Source organism: Rhinolophus sinicus, linkage group LG06, assembly GCF_036562045.2.
Source record: "Rhinolophus sinicus isolate RSC01 linkage group LG06, ASM3656204v1, whole genome shotgun sequence".
NCBI lineage: Eukaryota > Metazoa > Chordata > Mammalia > Chiroptera > Rhinolophidae > Rhinolophus > Rhinolophus sinicus.
Window position 1 is genome coordinate 45,042,140 of NC_133756.1, and position 9,344 is coordinate 45,051,483.

A 9,344-nucleotide genomic window follows, 5' to 3' on the forward strand; every position below is an offset into this window, starting at 1 on the left:
AAGAAAAAAAAAAGCGCCTCCCTTTTAATGTGATGCATATATAATGTATGAATTATACATTGAATACATGCATAGTGGAATGTTAACTATAGCCACAATATCTTTTTTCTTAGAGTTTTGTCCAAGGTTCCAAAGGCTAAGATCAACAGATGCTAGAATATCTATGTAGAACATGTTAAAAAGTTGTGAAACTAGTGTAGCAATTATGCCTTGAGGGTACATATAAATAAGTCAAAAGATTGATAGATTAAGGATTTCTTTGAAGACAGTTACAGATGTGTAGATGAGATCAAATGAGGAAACTCCTTGATAGCTATTCAAAACCCCTGACATACGTCGCTTGGAGTTTGAGACTTAGCATAGGGAGAAGTCCCAAATAAAGGGTTTGGCTAAGCAGAGCAGGAAGAGGAGCAGTGCTCTCAGAGGGAGATAGCTATTCCTCCACCGAAAAAGTAGAGGAGGGTAGCCGAAGGGCAACAATAAAGGAATTTTTCTCTGGGCCAAGTAAACCCACAGAGGGTAGCCAGTCTTGAGTCAGTTTGAAAAAGATCTAAGTAGAAAGTGGAATTGTACGCTGAATGCAAAAGCTGATGGTTGATTTTAGGAATTCAATCAGAGCTAAAAATATAGTCCAGCAGGAGAGATTTCTGAAGTATCTACAAAACTTTTCCCTAAAAGAAATAGTCAATGTTTGGGTACCTGCCACACCCAGAGAACACCTGTTCCAGTAGTGACACCTTCAAATATTCCCACTACTATTCCTCACCTCACTCTGACTTGGGGGAGAACAGAAGAGCTATGGAATGGGGAAATAGGGCAAGAGTGAGGAAGCCTCCATGGCTTCTTCATCACAGTTTACTCAACTGAACCAGGTCCAAACTGGTGGTTCCAAACTTTTAAATTAGAGGAGAGAAGGAGACTTCGATAATCAACTGAACTGTATTTTAAAACCTGGCACAAGATTATGTGTTGTTAAAAAAGAGTGATCTGGATTGTAAGAAAATATTGGGGCATGGAAAAACAATTGAACAGAATAGGAATATGTTGAGAGAGAAATTGAACAAAGAAAAGAACAAAATCGTATGCTACTTAAAGCCCTGCAAAGTCCAGATCCTTCAGTATACACATACATTGAAATGTCTAACCGCCATAAACCAACATATGGTGGTTAACAACATATATACAGATACAGCTATAGATAGATATATAGATACAGCTATACACACGCACACACACATTTAAGAAAATGAGTCTACTGAAGTAATACTGCATATTCACTTCAAATGTTCTCAGAAATACGAAAATGTCTGCTTGTGATAAATATTATAAAGATAAGACGGAATAAGAGGGTTAGAGAGTGATGGAGGAAGAATTCTATCATGCTATCAGGGACAGCACATATAACAAGCTGTCATTTGAGTAGCGATCTGTCAAACTGATGGAGTACATGTTCATTTTGGGGGAAGATCATTCCAGGCAGAGGATGCAACTTATACAAAGGCCTGAGACTTGAACTTGCTGGTTGTGTTCAAGACCAGTGAGGGTGCCAAGGGGTTGGAATGGCTGGAAACAGAAGAGGATGGTGAGAGGTGTGGTCAGAGAGGTACCGTGTCAAGCAGGGCCTCTCAGGCAATGGAAGGGCTTTACATTCTACTCTGGGAGGAGGGAGGATATTGGAGGATTCTAAGCAGAGGAGTAACGTGATCTGATGCTCATTCCTAAAGGCTCACTCTCACTTTTTTCTTAATGACTGCATGTGTTTTGGGGTAAGGCAGGGTATGCACTGTCCAACTGCCTATGTTTCACTATGCTTGCTCTATTATCTAACACTAGGACGGCTTCACTCACTCACTTTACCATCTTAGCCCTTGATGTCATTTGAATATGGAACCCATATGCCAGGCTCTTACAATTTCTACCACGTGTTTGCCTTTGACCACGCAATAGGAAAACACTCTTAACACATAAGCTCCTAAAACATAAACACTTTGTGTTTCTTTTTTTTTTTCCCCTTTTGACATGCTGGGTCTCCCCAGCTATTGCCATGTTCACATTCTGAATTGTAAAGTGGTCCTAAAACTTGTGAGTCTTTGGGCACTTGCTGCAGCTTTCAGAATAGTTTAGGCCTAAAAAACTGGATACATCGGAGGTCTTGAGCTTGTTGCTAATTGGAAACCTGGTTAGTTCTAGAGATGTGTCTAATGACTCTTGAAGAAAAACCACGCAGAACTGGACCAGTACTCATACCTAGACAGGGTCATCCTAGTGAATGAGGAGGCCAGCATCATAAAATGCACTTTCAGACTCCAAAACTTAATTGTTACAGAAATAAAACCAGTTGAAAATTCACTTCTAAGATGGACTTGAAGAGGAAAAGAAATATCGAATGAGCAGCCTAAATATATTTAGAAGTGGAAAAAAAATGTTACCCGTTTGTTCCAGTAATGGCATGTGTAAAAGTCAAGTTTGGTGGGGAAAATAGAACCTCATTTTCTTTTTCTAATGTCCCCTCCATTCAGCTGCCTCCTTGGGTTCCAAAAATGGTGGGGGAGTTCAGAACTATCATTTTCAAGCACAGTACCTACCAGATACCCCAATATAACATTGCATGAAATCAAATATGTCATAGATAGATTTGGGTATTTAGTTTACCCTCCATGGAATTCCCAGAACTGGCTCAACAATACTCCAGAATTGAGCTCATAGAGTCTATAAAATTCCCCAAGCAAATTTCATTCTTATTTGCCCTGTTTAATATGCATTACCAATTAGATTTATTAAGCATGTACTATGTGCGGAGCACTATGGACCCTGGATATTAGATTTTGGGTGTAACAAGAATAGTAACTATTCTGCCCTTGATGAATGTTTTAGTAGAGTAGACATAACTATAAATAGATAAATGGTGCTGTAGTCTATTAAGTCTTATTACTAAGGTAAAAAATAAAGTGTGAATACACAGAAGACATTATTATGCTGAAGGGAGAAGGTTGCATGCAGACTTGAGCACCTCACATTTCACTTGTCACTTTACATTTTAACTCACACTAGAATCCAGGAAAAAGTAATTTCATGTATCACAAATCCTATAAGGTTGTAAGGTTGTAAAAGTAACATTGTAAATGGGTTTCAATGACATCTTAAAGAAATCAAACTTCATGCTATAGCAATGGCAATTCACTGAGAATGTTTAAGTAGAAGAGATACATCTCCACATGGAGGCATCATGGGTCTCGCAAACATAGCATGTTCAGAATTATTCATTTCCTTCCCGTCTAGTTATTCCCTGAATCTTTGCCATCTCTGACAGTGAGTGACCTGACCATCTACCCACTGCTAAAACCAGAAACGTAGAAATCATTCTTGAATCTTCCTTTTTCCTCATCTCCCATTATCAAATCTCCTTTTTTTCTACCTCCAGGTTTTATTTTGGATATGCCCATTCCTATTTATTTCCATTACTACTACCCTAGTCCAAGCCACCTTCATGCTACATCATTACCATGGCAATGACCTCTTCCTTGGTTTCCCCTCTTCTACTCATGCCTTGCTCCAGGCCATACTCTATACTCCAAGAGTGATCTTAAAATAGAAACTTGATGAAGCCACTCTAGTTTACCCATGTCCCAGCCTGAGGCACCATGCAAACCTTTCCAAAGTCCTCATAGTATACTTAGAATAAAGTCAAAATCCCTACCATGGCTTTGAGACTCAGAATACTCTGGCTTTCTACCTCTCTAATTATGCCCCCTGCCACTCCTTCACCCAAAGTTCCAGCCCCAGCTCTTTTTTTGTACCTAAACATGTCAGACATTTTTTTCCATACCAACCGTGGTACAGCGCATGATGTTTCCCCTCCCCGCGATGTCCTTTCCCCTATCCCTCATATGGTGACATTTTTCTTACTCTTCTGTTTTCTTCCAAAATCTGAAATCTCCCTTGACCACTCTGGTCCTCCACTCATTTATATCATAGTACCTACTTCACGTCCTTCGTAAAACATGTCGCAGTCTTTAATTACATAGATGATGATGATAGATAGGCAGATGAGAGAGAGAGAGAGAGAGAGAGAGAGAGAGAGAGAGAGAGAGAGAGCAGCCTGCAGATGGCTGTTTTTATTGTTTAATGTTTGCATCCCCCATTAGACCATGATACTGCAACTTCCATGTTGTCTGTTTTGTTCACTGGACCCTCAACATCAAAGTGCTCAATAAATTTTCATCGAATGAACGAAATTCCTCTCTCTTTCTTCATCACTTTTGTTTCAATTTATGTAACTAATTTGTATATGTTTCTAAATTATTTTATTTAGATGTCTAAAAATTTCCTCCACTGACCACTTTCTTCTAGACACAAACGAGAATGGAAGAGATGACATCCCACTCACCCTCTTTTCACTGTAAAGCACTAAGAAAGCAATATTGCAGGATATTTTCAAATGCTACAGTATGTTTTTTAATTCCCAATGACCACTGCATTTTTCCTATTACCATGTATGATCAATCTCTACATTGGAATTTTTTATTGAAATACATATGCACTTATTATTCTGTCATTAAAATGAAGCAGTTAACTTTGCTTCTCTAATGTTTGTGTCTTGAGCAAAATTTTATAAAGAAAAATTCCACTTAAATCTTGTCTCAATACATAAAGCAGTACAGGTAATTTTTCACTGTAAGTACAGTACACATAAACATTTTTCTTATGTTATTTCACTTCCAGTTTCTAGCCAAAACATTAAAAAAGACTGCTCTTGTAATCCTTGCAGAATTTTAAGTCTTAGCCAAAGAAGAAAGTCCCAAAAATCTTTTCCGAAATCCTATTTGGGCGCTATTCCCAGTCTAATTTTGCAGAGACCAAGATGTTTGGACAGTCTTGGTGTGCCGGGGATAAGCAGTTGAGAATTTTTATCTGAATTAAACCCAAACTCCAACTCTAATTAAAATACCACAACATTGTTAACTCCTTGACTATTAGATATTGGTTTAGCTGAACTAATTCCACTTCTGGAATACAGCCTCTCATTTATGTCCCTGCTGTTGCTTGTATTTTTATTTCGGCTCTCCCATTGCTTTTCAAAGGATAGAATATTGTCCCACTTTTTGTTGCTATGCAAACATCTCTGGTGTTACATAAAGCAAGCATAATTACTAAAGCCAGATAACACAGATTTGGTGACAGGAGCTTCTGGAGCTTTCCATTTCATCTATTTTTTTTCCCTCTGATGACTAAGAATGGTCAAAAACAACTATATGCATATTATACATATATAATATATAATTATATATATAATACATACATAATATATATACATTATATATTATATATATAACATATATATTATATGTAGCATATAATATATATAATGTTGTATATTATATATAATACATAATATATATAACATATATAATAATACATACTGTGTTTCCTCGAAAATAAGACCTAGCCGAACCATCGCCTCTAATGCGTCTTTTGGAGCAAAAATTAATATAAGACCCGGTCTTATTTTAATATAATATAAAACCAAGTCTTATATAATATAATGTAATAGCATAGTATAATATAATATAATGTAATATAATATAATATAATATATATAATACTGGGTATGATATAATATAATATAATATAATATAATATAATATAATATAATATAATACCGGGTCTTACATTAATTTTTGCTCCAAAAGATGCAGTAGAGCTGATGGTCCGGCTAGGTCTTATTTTCAGGGAAACACGGTGTGTAAGTGAATTTAATTAAATGTTGGCATTTAAATCATTAAGTTCATAGTCCTCTGTGTAGGAAGCATGAACTGACAAGGTTAGTGCCAACTCTGCATGTGTTTATGTGACAAAGCTACCAGTTGGTAAGAATAAGCCCTAAATTCTTTGAAATCACATCAAAGAAAATCAGCAAGGACACATTCTCTGTCCCTCATCCCAAGACTGCTTTACATGTGTATTCACCTTTTGATATTGTTTCCTTCAAAACTTCTTAAAGCCCCTAAATTTCAACTTGCATTACCTGTTGCTAGTGTGGCTGCTTGTCCCTCATTACTATTTCACTCGGAGTTCTGGGGCCTAGTATGAAGTCAAATGTAAAGTGACAAGTGGAAACCAAGGGACTTCAAAGTACAAATTGGATATGATCTTCTTGCCATAACAGAATAGTGGCATTGTCCTGTAAAATTAGAGCCTGTATGCTCTTCTACTCCAGAAAATTAGCAGCGTGAATTCTGTTCAACAGCTATGGGAATTCTGGGGAGATTTGGAAATGTTCCCCAGAAGTAGCAGAAGTAGGGAGTTCCCAGATCCCTCATATAAATCCTTTCCTCAAATCATAAACATATCATTTATTAAATTGAACAACTATTTACTAAGCATCTCTTCAAAATGCTGAGTATAAAACAATGAAGAAAAGTAAAACGTATCTCTCTCCTGAAGCTCACATTCTAGGTGGGAAAACAAAGAGTAAGTACAGCATAAATTAGCTCTGAGGATAAGTGCTGTAGAGAGAAGTAAGGCAGGGAAAGAGGACAGGGCTGGGCTGGGGATACAGGTGTTAGGATAGAATTTTAATGGAGTGCTCAGGGAAGTCTTCACTATGTAAAAGACATCTCAGAAAACTCCTGAAAAACAGTCTTGCAGGTAGGATACCTGGGGGAAGGGCATGCTAGAGAGAGGGAACAGTGAATGCAAAGGTCCTGAAGAGGACACATACCTTATGTGTTGGAGGCATAGCAAGAAGGCCAGAGAGGCTCAGGTGGAAAGCATAAGGGTGAATGTGTAGGACATTATGTCAGAGGGCCAGGAGTAGGGGGAGGAGGGCAATGTAGTGCCTTACAGGGACTTTGGCATTATGTTTTACTCTGAGTGAGATAAGAAGTCATTGGAGATGTATTCGTTTCCTTGGACTATCTTAACAAATTACCACAAACTAAGCGGAGTTAAACAAGAGATATTTATTGTCTCTTAGTTCTGGAGGTCAAGAGTTCAAAACCAAGGTGTTAGCAGGGCCATGCTTCATACAAGGATCCTAAGGGAGACTCCTGCTTTGACTCTTCCTGCTTTTGGTGGCCCTAGGCCTTCCTTAGCTTGGGCCGGCATCACTTCAATCTCTGCCTCCGTGTTCACATGGCCTTCTCCTCTGTTACTATGTCTCCTTCTGTCTCTTGTAAGGACTCTTGCCATTGGATTTAGAACCTATCCAGGTAATCCAGGGTGATCTCATCTGGAGATCCTTAACTTTATTAGATCTACAAAGACTGTTTTGTTCAAATACAATTACATTCACAGGTTTCAGCTGTTAGCACATAGCCACCATTTAATCCATTACACAGAGTTTTGAGTAGAAAAGTGGCAAGATCTGACTTGTGTTTTAGGAGGTTTATTCTAGTTCCCGTGGTAAAATAAATAAATAAAAAATAAAAGACAGTAGAGAAGTAGGAAGACTACAGAGCAGAATCCAAGAGAATAGCACACAACACACAAAGCAATAATTCAGGTGAATATGTGGCCTGTACACAAACAGTAGTAATGGAGGTGGTGAGAAGTGATTGGGTTCTAGATATATTTAAAAGTAGAGATGACAGAATTTATAGATTATTTCATGTGAGGTGTAAAAAAAAGAGCAGAGTCAAGGGTGAATCCAGGTTTGGGGCCTGAGTATCTGTGAGTTACTTTTGATGTATATGATAGGAATGCCTCCTTTTCTATTATAAAGCTTTTATACTGCTGGGGTCAAGGTGATTAGCTAGCTGCTACTGCTCCCCCATCAGGTCTCAGGTTGGATATAATTTCCTTCTGAGGGTCTTCCCAGACTTCACTAGATTGGATTAACATGTCTGGATGTTCTGCACGCTAAGTTTATCCGTACCACAGCTCTTTTTTGTCATTTATCTCAGTTTGCTTTTGCAAATCATCCCAAAAGTAGGTGACTTAAAACAAACAAAACATGTATTTAGCTCATGGTTTTGCAGAGTGACAATTGGCTTAGCTTCGCCCTTTTTCTGGTATGGGTCATGGACCACTGACTTTGGCTGGATGTACTCATGCATGTGCAATTAACTAGTGTTGACAGGGACTGGCTGATTCATGATGGCCTTAGGTGAGATGGCTGAGAGACTCTCCATGTGGTCTCTCATCCTTCACAGGCTGGCCTGGGCTTGCCTGCGTGGCAGTCACCGGGTTCTAAGGGTGTAAGAGCAGAAGCTGCAAGGCCTCCTGAAGTCTAGGTTGAAAATTGACACAATCTTATTTCCATCAAATTCTGTTAGCCAAAACAAGTCATAAAACCAGCCCAAAATCAATGGATGAGGAAATAGACTCCACCTATCTGTTGGAGAAATTACTAAGTATTGTAATTTTTGCAACCTATAGAATCATTTAATATTATTGCTTATTTTGATGTCTATCTTCCCTGTTAGCTATTCCACAAGTAAGGGAAAAAAAAAAAACCTTTGCTCACTATTATATCCCCACACAATAGATATTGAATACATATTTGTTAAAGAAATGAATGAATGAATGAATCAATCAATCAATTGGTAGATAAACTGAAATGCATCTCAGTCTGCAAATGTCATGATCTGCCTCCATTCCCTTGAGTTCTGCATCAGCTTCTTTATGCACTCAATACCTAGAACCTGTATTTGCAGATGGGATAAATTGTTGCTCCATTCAAAGATCTAAATTAATATAAGTATGTGCATGAAATGGTCAAAATAAGCTTGATTTTTTAAAAGCAGTGTAAATATTGGGGGTAACTTTTTAAGGGACCTAGGTACCATTTGTTTTATACTAACCTAAAACAGTGATTTTTTAGTTTTTTTTCTTATTTGTATATACAATTTAATAATATACTTACTTCTTTAGTTATAGAAGTATTATGTAGGTCAATTTTTTTTCTAGGTTCAGAGTTCAGGTAAATCTCTTCTTTATATATGTCACTTGGGGCTCTGGGAATACCTTGCAGAAACCTATTTTTCAAAAGTATACTTTTCTTCCTTACTGGTGTCCATCTCAGAATCTTAAAATGCAAAGGATTCATTAATGGTGATATGACTTTATTGTTAAACAATGCCATTGTCTGGGAAATGCTGAGCATTTTGCAAATGGAATACAGTGCCAAGTTGTTACCCTTTTTTGCAGGAGAAACATTTAAGTGCCTTGGTGATAGAGATAAGAATTGAATTTAGAATCACTGTGCCCCATCATTTTTGCTAATGATTTTATTCCTAAAGCTTCAATCATTTTTCTCTGCTACTCCATATACCACAAAGAATTTACGCTACCTACCAGTAAGCTCCTTTTAGACTCTCTTACGTCTTTCAAACCCTCCTTAA